Source organism: Carettochelys insculpta, chromosome 2 (genome assembly GCF_033958435.1).
Source record: "Carettochelys insculpta isolate YL-2023 chromosome 2, ASM3395843v1, whole genome shotgun sequence".
In the NCBI taxonomy this organism is placed as follows: Eukaryota; Metazoa; Chordata; order Testudines; family Carettochelyidae; genus Carettochelys; species Carettochelys insculpta.
Genome location: NC_134138.1, coordinates 225107319 through 225120657, shown reverse-complemented (window position 1 = coordinate 225120657; position 13339 = coordinate 225107319). Strand labels below are relative to the sequence as shown.

The following is a 13339-nucleotide window of genomic DNA, read 5'->3' as shown; positions in this document are numbered from 1 at the left end:
TTTTCCACTTAAAGTTTACTAGACAGTATTCCTGACTGCAATCTTGTCACTTGCAAAGTTGTGAATCCTCTGTTCCAATTGTTTTTAGCACTTCGATACAGAGATAGCTGTATATAGATAGATATATCTATATTCATCTATCTGGATGTATATATATTTCTTTTCCTGATCATCTAATTGAAGGGTTAAATGGACTTTCTTCAAATCTGCTCTACAAGTCTATTCTCAGTACATGGTTTTTGATTTTTTCCTGGAGATTGGACTTTTTACAAAACTGTCGGTGTCTCCGCATTTTAAAAAGACTTTCAGTTTTCTTACAAGTAAAAGAGAAACCAATTGAGCTTGCTATTACTAAGGTACAATGGGGTCCAAGGACACCTTTGAAAATTATTCCATCATTAGTAAGAAGCCTAAAACTGCATAATGATTTATTATTATTTATCTAAATAATTAAAAATGTTATTTTCTGGCCCATATATAGTCTTTTTTGGCTTACCACCAGAAATAACATTACATTGAAATTAATAAATCATTTTTTCTGGTGTTAAACCTCTCTTAATAGCCTTTCATGCACAGATGATACTATAAGCTCACTTAAAACCTGAAAGACCCATCTGGTTTTAAATCTTTGTGAACCAAACGCCTGATTGATGTTAGCTATCATTTGTTGATGGGTTTTCTTTAAAGTGCATAAAATCAATTTAAATTAATTGTGTAAAGATTAAAGCAGGTAACATATTTAAATAAACTGATGTTATAGTTTGAATGTGTTATATATCCCAAAGTTCTAAGTATCTGCTAGCCACAAATTATTCTAGGTTGACATAAAGTCTCTGTTACCGCACAACTCATCACTATAGTGCTGAGTTAATTTAACCTTGGATACATTCTAGCCTAATTTTGTTTGCCTTTATAAAGGAAAGTCTGCATCTATGCTTCAAAGGTATGTACAACAGCATTTTGCATGGAATAGAGACAAGGCTGGAATTCTCTCCACAAGGATATGTTCATTCCATAGCCTCTGAGGTAACTGCATCCAGCCAGCAGAGAGGAAGGAGGAATTTTGGCTGATGCACCCAGGGTAATCATAGATCCATCAGTCATATCTCAGACTCATCCCTAGAACACCCCTCAGTTTTCTGTCCACACAGACCACAGGGGTTGCAGGTACCCTGTATCGTTCTCTGCATTGCTACACTAGACTTAGGCATCAGGCTATATATATGAGCACATCCTATCTAAATAAATAACTAGATTTTCATAGTGGCCTGACTTTCAATGGGAGCTCCTGAGTAACAGCCCTTTTAAAATTGAAGCCACTTATTTCAGCACCTACATTTAGTTGTACAAGCCTAATTCAGGAACTCATTTTTAAAAATCATGGACCTAGCCTTCAGATAGATCTTTAAATTACGACAGTAACACTTAAGTCAGACTAGACAAGAATTTTTACCTGAGCATTATTACTATTATCATTCTTTGGTAACACACAGGAGCCCAGTCATGGGTAGGGATCCCTTGTGCACAAAGAGCAAAAAGATGCTTCCCTCCAAAAAACATACAACCTAATGGACTCCGTTGTTCCTCTCATTAGTCAGATAAGATGGTGCTATTTTTTAAAAGGGCAGAAAGTTTCCGAGCGAACAGTAGTGTTTCTCATACAGTGAGGTTTTGCAATGCAGAACAAGAGTACTGCCAACCACAATGTTCAATGAGATTTGGAACAAAGAGACATTCTCCGTTCTTTTTATTGGTCCTTTAGGGGTTAGCCTCAGGGGCAAGCGATGCTTTTTCTTACAAATATGAAGGGTAGAAAATTAGGTTGTTATTTCTAAATTAAAACTGTGATTTTATTTATTTTATACACAATTCAAATCCTAAACTATAAAGATATCCCCAGAGCAAAGGGCACCCAGCTAGCCTGCTCCAAGAACAGCTTTCCATTTAAAAGTACAGTACTGAATGTGAGATTTTCCCTCCTGAAATGTTATTAATTATTATTATTTGGTGTCCATTTTATTCATGAGCTCAAAGTAAGCATCTGCATTCTGGAACATGCAGAGACCCAACAGTAACCACAGTAAATAAAAGAGAAGCATGTTATGATGTTATGCCACATGCACTGGCTGGCATTCATTCAGCTCACTGTAGCTGAAAAACAACTGTGAGCATCTCTTCCCCATTAACACTGTGTTAATTATTGTCATTGTCTCCTCAGTGGTTTGTTTATGACAGCTCTGGGTGACAGGGATATTGGAATGCTCTGTCAAAGACATCACCTAATGTGATTTTTATTGGCATAAGGTCTTTCTTTCCTTTAGTTAGCTATATTACAAAAAACAATGTGTTTCATTAATGCTAAATGGAATTGGTCACATTAGACTACTTTGCATATATTTCAGATGACTGGCATAGTAGCCCTGATCTAGCACTTGTGTTAGCTGGTTTCACCTTAAAGCTCAGATAAATTCTCAATCTCTTTCTCATTTCTCTGAAGAAAGCTACATTGTAACAGGAAAATACTGAGAGGGTCATGTTGATGCTCCTTTTGGTAAACCTCTTAATGTCGCCAAGATTTCTGAGTATCCTGTGAATGAAAAATGCAAAACTGTGCTTGTTTGACCCAAAATAAATTCTCCAGGAAAAGCCAATACTGAAGAGAGTATGACTCTTCCTTAGTAACCGATCAGTGAGGCTATTCCTCTTTTTAAAACAGTTTGGAAACTTTTAATGGAAATTAACTCAATATTTTTAATTTTACTTTTACAACCTGATAAGCATATAGTTTCACTGAACTGTCTTCCTGTAACTGTTTAGATATTTACATACTCATCATTATATGTTATTAAAATTGTATCTGTTATTTTTCTCTGACACTTTGAATTACCCATAATGTTTAATGGTTGTGTTGTAATGTCTGAACTGTGATAAGGAACTGACACAAATCACATACCTAAAAAAGAAGACTATTTATACTTCCTTCACACAAACTTGGTGTCTCTTTTATCTATATTAGTAACTGATAATGTTACAAATTAGCATGTTACAAGTGTGACAAGTAGCATCTAGGCTCTATTCTAGGCTATGTCTAGACTGCAGGCTTCTGTCAACAGAAGGTTTGTCAACAGAGCACATGTCCAGGCTGCAGATCTCTCAGAAGAGATCTGCTGGTTGGGAGCATTCTGTCAGCATCCTCATATACTTCATTTGATGAGGAAGAAGGGATAGCTTGACCGAGCAGGTTTTTTCCCCAATATTTGGCTCCATGTGGATGAGCCAAATGTCAGAAAAGCCTCTTCACACAGAAATGTTACACTCAAGTGCAGTGAGCAATTTGCATATTATTTGCCAACAGTTCTCTGCAATCCAGACGCAACCCTAGTGTGAGCTTCCTCTCAACAGTGCTTTGCTAACGATGTAGTCAATGTAAAAGTCATTTTATGGTCAGCTCACATCTCTTGGACTGACATTTAAAATGGGAATCACTCCACTAAAATCAATACAGTTGCACGCCAGCTGGGGATCTGGCCCAAAGTTCTAGTTCTTTGAACACAATGGTTGCCCCAAGTTCTTTCCAATTGGTCTTCTCAGGAAAATATTTATTAGATCAATTAACAAAGACCTTGGTTATTCTATTTGTCATTTGTTCACACTTATCTAATATTGCATTATTTATTGACTCACACCAGGGGAAATAGTCACAATCGATATCACAAAGACTTCCTTTCTCGGAGCATTCTAAACCCTCACAAGAATGTAAGTCTGGCCTACCTGGTAATTTCATGTAGACTATCCATCTCTCTCACACACACACACACACGAAAATTGCTCTGAATCTAGTGAAGACTAACAAGTTCTATTTCACTTAACCAGGTTTATTTGCACTATGTTATCGAAAGGGTCAACATATAACTAACAAGAATCTTCATGCCATGTGCAAGTATTAGTAATAGAGCATGCGTAAAATCAAAATAACAATGCCACTGTTGCTAAAGTTGTGATGAACCCAGCAGTTACATCAAAAGAGAAAGGAAATATCAAGAATCAGGGCCAGCAGCAGAGTTACTCTCTGGGTAATCTAACAAGTGCAGCTGGCCTGTAGTAGACTGCCTAAGTGTCTACATAATCTGCTTCGTTGGAAGACTCAGCAGACCATCCCTTACTCCCAGGAGCAGCTCAAATAATGGTCTGAAAAAGTGGGTCTGTCCCACGAAAGCTCACCTAATAAACCATTTTGCTAGTCTTTAAAGTGCTACTTGACTGCTTTTTGTTTTGATAGTGTATAGACTAGCACGGCTTCCCCTTTGTTACTTATGGTTGTGATAGCTCCACTGCCTCCTTGTTCACAGTCTTGCTTCCACTTCAGGTAACCTGGTCCTGACTCTTAGCTCCAATTTCTGAATTTTGCTGAGATCCTTGGCTTTGGCCTTTGAGTCCATTTCCGAGCACTCCCCGTGCTTCTTGATTACTGATTGAAATTTAAACCAATAAACATGACTGTCTCCATTCTGGTCACTGACAGGAGTGATCCAGAAGACACATGACATCCCACTGGAGCCAATTCCTAATAAAAGTGTCTTCTCTCCCCACATGTACTGTTCTTACACACATTTCAAGGCACTGGGATCTGATGATATCAGAAATCAAGTTGTCTGCAAGTTATTTGCACATAAAAAGGAATAGGTAAGCTACCTTATTATCACTGAATTGACATTTGTTGATTCATTTTCACTGGCGTTTTTTGCTTGGGTTTCAAGTTTTCCACTTTATTTTTGGTCATGTTGAAAGCACCTCAGCCTTCTTTGTTAGTATTCATTCTTCAAAGATTTCATCTGTTTGTTCCCTTTGTATGATACATTCTGCTCTCCACTATGGCCATCGTGAGGCCAGGGTTATTCTAGTGAATAACCAGTGAAATAACTAGAGAGTCACAGGTGTGGAAAGTGCTCAGTGCTTGGCTTCTTTGTGGCAAAGCTCATGATCATCTAGCTTGTTAACAATAGGCTTAATAGTCTACGCTGCAAGCCTGAGATCAATGGAAGCTTTGCTGTTGACTTTCAATGGGCACAGGATCAGAATCAAAGAGAACCCATGAGACTATTATTTTGATAACCTGAATCTTAAGATTTCACAGTAGATTCTGTTGATAACTACAGGGAGCAAAAATTATATTACCTTTTTTTCAGGTGCAGAAATACAAACATATATAAATTATCTTGATATCGATGCACATGTGACCTAGTGAAATTAAGAATGTGTGGAATGGTGAAAGTAAAAGCACAGACGCTTTGACAATATTCCAAAGTCAAATGACAGATACCCACTGCCTTCAATGAGGACTGGAGCCCTTTATGAGGAAGACATGACATTCCCAGCCTGGTAGAGTCTGTCTTTCTTTGATAAAAAAAGGAGTCCAAACAGATCTAAATACCCAGATTAAAATCCTAAGATTACTATCAAGAATCCTGCATTGGATAGCCATCAATGATATTCATTTTTTTAGCTTCTGATATAAAATATATTGATCAATATTATGGGTAGAGTTTTACTCTGCTTGTTTTGTATACAAATATGTCATTTAATTTATGCAGTGCTGTATGATTTTTTTAATTTACTTCTTTGTAATTGATATTTTGTTGGCAAAGGATTGTTTTTGTGGTGTTGGGGTTGTGATTTTTTTTTCTTTTTTTTTGTGTGAATACATCATGAGATAAAAAGACAAGAAAACTAACATCAAAATAAGCTATCCCAGATTTTTATTAAAGGGACCAAAATTGTACTGTTCTAACAAATTAATATTAGAAAGGGAACAAGAAACTGACCTGGATTATTAATGACCTGGATGGGGGACTGGATGGCAGCCTCAGCAAGTTTGTGGATGACTCTAAGCTGGGGGATAGGTAGATATGTTGGAGGGTAGAGATAGGCTTCAGATTGACCTAGATATATTGGAGGATTGGGCCAAAAGAAACCTGATGCTGTTCAACAGGGAGAAGGGTAAAGTCCTGCACTTGGGACAGAAGAATCCCAAGCATTGTTATAGGCTGGGGACCGACTGGCTAAGCAGCAGTACAGCAGAAAGTGACCTAGGGGTTATGATGGATGAAAGGCTGGATATGAGTAAACAGCCAACAAGGCTAACGGCATATTAGGGTACATTCGGAGGAGAATTTTGAGCAGATCTAGAGAAGTGGTTGTTCCTCTCTATTCAGCACTGGCGAGGCCACATCTGGAATATTGTGTCCAGTTTTAGGCCCCCCAGTGTAGAAAGGCTGTGGATGTGCTGGAGCAGGTTCAGCGGAGGGCAACAAAAATGATTAAGAGGCTGGAGAACATAACCTGTGAGGAGAGGCTGAGGGATTTGGGCTTTTTTAGTTTACGGAAGAGAAGACTGAGGGTGATTTAATCTTCCTGAAGGGGACATCTAAAGAGGATGGTGAGAAACTGTTCTCAGTGGTGTCAGATAGCAGAACAAGGACCAATGGTCTGAAGTTAAAGAGGGAGAGGTGTAGGCTGGATATTAGGAAAAACTACTTCACCAGGAGGGTGGTGAAGCACTGGAATGCGTTGCCTAGAGAGGTGGTGGATTCTCCATCCCTAAAGGTTTTTAAGTCCTGGCTTGACAAGGTCCTGGGTGGGATGGCTTAGTTGAGGTTGATCCTGCTAGAAGCAAGCGCTGGACTAGATGAACACTTGAGGTCCCTTCTAGTCCTATGAGTCTATGATTCTATAAAACTGCATATTTGAAGAAAGACCCAACCTGCTGCATGATTCAGAGGGTTCAAGGGTGGGTCCTGTGATCTGTGTTCCAGGCAACCCCCAGTACTGATTAAACAATGTGGAGAAAACTCTGTGAGCAGAGCCTGATGGAGATTTACTTCCTCAGACTTATCCCAAGGTTTTTATTGTGGGTCTGCCCTTTGAGTTCAAATGTGTAAGTCTCAGAGGAGGATCCTAGGGTTAGTAGTTATATGTTCAGTCCACTATTAGGTGACAGTGTTTGTGTGAGAGAGATGCAAATGTTTTCCCTCTATGACCTAATTTATTTGAAACTTACCATAAGGACTGTTGCAGCTTTTTCAGACATCAAGTTTGAGCAAAAAGTGAATTTTATCGTCCAATTATAAACCTATTAAAATGGAGTTTTACAATGAAAAACTAACAGATGCTTATTTCCAGCATTATAAAAAGAGTTTAGGCCTCTTGTAAGTATGTGTTCTGTTTAAAGAGTTAGTCTTCAGTGCAATTTGGCATTTTCTCCAGAAACTTTTTAATACTGTTTTTTACATTTTCCTAATTTCTTACATCTTATAGATGTGCCATTTGTCCAAATACATTCTACTGAAGAACTGTGTTTTTTATTATGAATAAAGTCTTATTTTTTGCCCTTAAAAGTTGAGCTGCTAAAAATTTGTTTGCAAAAATTGATAATGGAAAATGTGTAGCTATTTTCAAGTCAAGAGTGCAATAAAATGTTGGAATGAATAGCTTAAAGACAAAAAATTGATTTTTAAATGGACTTTTAGAGGCAAAATTGTAAACTTGACTAATTGATGTGGTATTTTGGAAAAAAGAAGAACAGATGCTTCTTATAAAAATAGGTCAGTGTTCATAAGCCCTCTGTGATTGAAAACAATTACATAAGATTATTTTGTATGTATAATTGTCAGTCTCTGTGCTGTAGTTGCAACTCATGGAAATAAAGACTCTTATTATAAATGAGGTGGATGATATTGACTATAGAAGAACCTTTACTAGTCATGAGGTGACATTAATAATGGCCCAGATTCTGAAGTCACGAATTTGGTAAAACTTCCATAGGGCTTAATGGTGGTTTTGCCTGGGTAAACACTGAGTTTGGGATATGGGCTGATAAAAATAACAATTGTTAATGTTGATCATTAAACAAAACAGTCTATAAGAATGTATGAAGTTCTACCACCTTTTTAAATCTTGTCATGCTGAGAAGTACAATGGGAATCTGATTATCTGATGCTGTGATAGCTGGTGAAATACAGTAATACCATTTAGATTGTAAAAAGATGACATAGGTAAGTATTTTGGGTGACTCAAGGAGAATGGGATGGGTATTTTAATCCTATCCTTGTCTTACATGTTTACAGCTGCAAATCAAATAAACCTTGCTACTGAAACCAGAACACCTATTCCTTGATTTACAAACTTTTGATGTATGAATTTTCGTTACAACAAGCAATGTAAATGTAACCTATTTTTCAATTTACAAACATATTTTTGCTACAAAGAAGAACCAAGCTTTGTCTGAGCAGCGGTTTCATAAGTAACAAACGTGAAGGAATACAGCAGCATGGAGTGCAAGGCTGACTCATTTCCCTCAGTCACCCAGCTCTTTCCAGTTCATTCATATGCTTCATTGTGTTCATATTAGCTTGGCTGTGGGTGATATTAATCTTCAAATATCTTTGTTATTTGTGATCATCATGGCTCCTAGACATGAAAAAGTTTCTTCAGAAGCTGTCACAATGCCAAGAAACCAAGGAAAGCAATATCCATGGCTACCAAACTTGAAGTTATTAAAAGAATTGAAGAGGGCCAGCAATCGAAAGACATATGTTTGGCAGTGAACTTGGCAGCATTGACAGGGCATACTATCTTCTTGCAGAAAGAAAACATAAAAGAAATGGCAGAAATGTATGTTGGTGGAGCTAAAAGTTGCATTGAATAACAAAGGCCAGGGATGCAATTATGGGTAAACTTGAAAAACTTTTAATAGATTGGATCGATAGTCATAATTAATGCATCATACCTTTGAGCTTCCTCATCATAAAGGCGAAAGTCCTGTCTTTGTTTGAGGATCTGAGGAAGAAAGCTGAGGAAGAGAGGCAAGTTGGGGATGCTGCAGTAACATTCAAAGCAAGTCACGGTTGGTTTGAGTGCTTTAAAGTGCATTCAAATTATCATAGTCCGTGTGTTACAGGCAAAGCAGCATCTGCTGATACCCAGGCAGCTTACACTTTCCCACCTGTATTGCAAGGAATAAGATGCAGGTGGATATTCTCAAAAACAAACCCTTAATGTTGACAAGATGGGGCTTTTCTGGAAAAGAATGCCTTCTCAAACCTTTATTTCAAGGGATAAAACAAAAGCAACAGGGTTCAAGGCCTCGAAGGATTGACTCACATTACTTCTTGGTGGAAATTTGGAAGCAGACATGAATTTGAATCCTCTGCTTGTTTACCAATCAGAAAATCCAAGGGCACGTAAAGGCTTAAACAAGGCATCATTATCTGTGGTTTGGCATTCTAATCAAAGGCATGGGTGAGAAAGCAGGTTTTTGCTGATTACGCAACAAGCTACCTTTCATAATTCATCTCTAAATATTTTGCTGAAAATAATTTGGATAGTAAATGTCTGCTGAGCCTCAGTAATGCTCCCAGTCAACCTATCAATGTTGAAGACTCTGGTGATAACATTTGAATGCAATTTTGCCCCTAAATACCACTTCCATCTTTCAGCCAATGGATCGAGGTGTCATTGATACATTTAAAGCTTACTATCTGCAACTGGTGATGAAGTATCTTGTATTTGCATCAGATGGAGAGGACAAACCAACAGTTAAGCAGTTGTGGAAGAACTACAATGTCAAGATGACTACAGAAAACATCACAACTTCATGGGATAAAATTACTCAAAGTATCCTGAATAGTGTTTGGAAAAAGTTATTGACAAAATATATTCATGATTTCTGTGGTTTTGAGGGTGAAGTGAAAGACATTCAAATTTGACTGTGCAACTGGCAAGTCAAGTAGGATTTAGTGAAGTAGACAAAGATGATCTTCAAGACCTGTTATTGTCACATAGTGAAGAACTGACTCATGAAAACTTTATTCAGCTGGATGCAGAAAGGTTATCAGAAAAGGACGAGGAAGAATTTGCTGAAACACAAAAAATGCTGGACACTAAAACACTCTCAAAATTCTTCAGTGCATTGGAGGCAGCTGCACAAATTCTCGATGACAGTGACCCAAACTTAGAATGGAATTCAGCATGCAAGTGACAAATTCATGAAGTCACTCAATGCTATGTGGAGTTGTATGACAGGAGAAAGAGTGTTGCAATACAAACTTCAGTTCTATCATTTTTTGACCCTCAGCCTCATCATCTCCTCCTAAACTCTCAGCTCTGTCAGCTGATCCTCACACTCAACTTCAAATGCTGAAGATAAAACCCCAATTAAGGAGGTGTAAGTCAATGTGGAGCTGTTTCTGATGATGATGGAGATGATCCCATGGAACTTGCATCAACACTGCCTTCTTCACCACTGTCTAAGAACTGATTTGTGGTAATGAATGCAAACAAAGCAATAAAGTAGCACTGTTCTTATATATTATTGTAACACATGTGGGAAAATATTGGGCAATTTTTTTCAGAGTTGGGAACCAGTTACAAAATTTTATGTTGAAATTAATGGCAATTTCATTTCATTTATAAACAAGCAGTCCTGTGGCACCTTACAGAGTAACATATTTTGGAGTCTGCTTTCGTGGGCAAAGATCTGCTTCATCAGATGCATGAGTTGGGGTTCCAGAGGAGGGTCTACTCATGCATCTGACGAAGCAGGTCTTTGCTCACGATCTTATGCTCCAAAACATCCGTTACTCTGTAAGGTGCCACAGGACTTCTTGTTGTTTTTGAAGATACACACTAACTTGAGTACCCCTCTGATTTTTGATTTATGAATTTTCTCCTTACAAACAGTTTTCATGGAACAAATTATATTCATAAATTGAGGGACAGATGTATTCTGAAATAATCTAATACATTCCTTCTTTGCTTTGTCTGAGTTTCCCTACAATGAATGGATTAGAAGGAATTTATTTTTGTGCTGTTTATTTTGCAAAGGCTGCACATGATTTTGTGACAATCCTTTGCTGCATGTGTTAATATAGGGGTGCGGGCCCATAAAATTTTATAAGGGGGCACAGCATGATCAGCTGCTACATTTCAGGCTCATCCATCCCATTAAAACGGGTTGAAATGTGTTATTGTTTTTGTGTATGTGTATTTACATTTGTATATCAATTAATAAAATAAATTTGTAAATCAATTAATACATTCTACATACTTATTTTCTCAGACATGCAGAAAGAGGGTTTTTTTTTTCATATGAACATAACCAAAATTTTTACGAGTTTGAACTACATTCAACGGGTTGCAGGGAACCCTACTAATTGCAGGGACAAAAAGTGTGGCCTGACATTAAAAGCTTGCTCACTCCTGTTTTAATATGTTACTGTAAGACTGATCCAAACAGTAATATTGAGAGTTTTTATAGAGACACAACAAACCAGAAGGTGAAATTTACATGTGATTGGAAGTCAACTATCGCCAATTATAGCCTTAATCTTGTATATTGTGGTATATCACATGGTCTCTCTTTTGTAATAGTTAACATTATTCTGAATGTGAGTGCCTTTGCGTGAAATTGTTCAGAACAGACTGCATCTAGTTGCTAGTATTTTCATTCAGTTAAGAAACAGATGAACTAATTGAAAATGTGCATTCTGTACTGGGAATTTGTGAGGAAGCCAAAAGTACAAATCAGTGTATCATATTTGTTTTGAGAAATAAATGAGTTCTACCCAGAGGTACATTAATTTTGAATTTTCCCAAGATAAACCCTTATAGGTTGAACCTTCCTCTTCAGGCACCCTCAGGACCATACCCATGCTGAACCAGAGAATTTGTCGGATGATGGGAGTTCAAAATTGTCTTGCACATTACCAACACTTTCACTGCTTACTGGGCTCTTAGAAGACATTCAGGGGTAAACTACAGATAAACAACAGCACAGAACACAGAGGAAGGACTGGTGTCTGTGAACAAACTTTATGGGACCATAGAAAACTTGTCCACACCAATGATAAGTGGTCATCTGGCTAACTAAAATCATGGTAGATTACAGATTGCCAGATGAGAGAGTGGCTGATTAGAGAGCTTCAACCTGTAGTAAAAAAAATACACACATGACAATGTGGGGGTAGTTTTAAAAAAGTTTTCATTTTAACAGTTTTTGCCAGTTCCATCAGTATTCCTCATTCTGTCTATATTCTGGGCATGTAAACTGAAGGAACTTGTGAAAATGAATCATGTTAAGTTCTTATTGTATCAAACATATTTCTGAAAATATGCACACTTATATATACACATAATATGTGCATATACATTTTGACAGATGAAAAGTGACAGTCTTGCAAAATTATCATGGAAATTCCTGAGCCCAGCTACAATATTTACTCTGTTCTCCTTCATCACAGTGGTTGACAATCATAAAAATAACCCTGAAACAGTGATTAGAATCAAAGAATAGTCAACACAGTTTGAGCAGCTAGTTTATCATGGACAGCCAGCAAATACTCAGCAGACTTCAGCTTCAGAACTGCTAATTTAGAGATGATCTTTCATAAGATCTTTCTGAAAACATTGAAACACCTGAATAAACAGAATAGGACTCATAAGTATCACATATCGAGAGTTTTTCCTCTTTGTATATACTTCAGTGATGTATCGCTCTGTACCAAAATAAAAAAGGTATAAGAGCAATAAAAATAAGACTATTTCAATACAAGTGAAAACACAATGAAGCTGATTATAACCTGACACTTTATGCAAACACTAACACTATATGGTTTCTTTCACCTTCATATCTGTTTTACTTTCAGAAAAATTAATTTGTGCTAAAGGACTTAAATAATTTTAGGTTAGCTAACTGGAAAATACACTTAAGAGCAAATGTTATTCTCTTTTCTCCTGGGAAAATCAACACACTGCAGCTGTTTTTCTTATAATTTATTGTAGAGGTTTTACAGAGACCTTCTTCCACTTGGTTTTTCAGGAACTCAGTTCAACTCCACTTTTGTCTCTTATGCTTCATTATCTGGCATAATGCTAAGCTATGCTGAGTTGATTAGATTCAGATGTGGGGGGTAGGTATGTGGTATACTACACACAAAGTCACACAGAAACCTTTATTTACATATCACATTATGCTCACTCTACATTGCAGCACAGCAAAAAAGCAGTCCAGTAGCACTCTAAAGACTAACAAAATAATTTATTAGGTGAGGAGCTTTTGTGGGACACACCCAGTTCTTCAGATCATAGCCATACGGCTACTTTATTGCTTATATGGCTATGATCTGAAGAAGTGGGTCTGTTCCACGAAAGCTCATCACCTAATAAATTATTTTGTTAGTCTTTAAAGTGCTACTGGACTGGTTTTTTGTTTTGTTAGTATACAGACTAGCATGGCTATCTCTCTGTTACTATTGCAGCACAGGTTTAGGGAGTCACCTGGTTA

General features: G+C 37.3%; 1 protein-coding gene across 1 annotated transcript in view; it reads right to left on the bottom strand.

The window, feature by feature from the left end:
- The window catches only part of DGKB (diacylglycerol kinase beta), a 481053-nt gene that overhangs the window by 150122 nt on the left and 317592 nt on the right, over positions 1 to 13339 (bottom strand). The window lies entirely within an intron of this gene.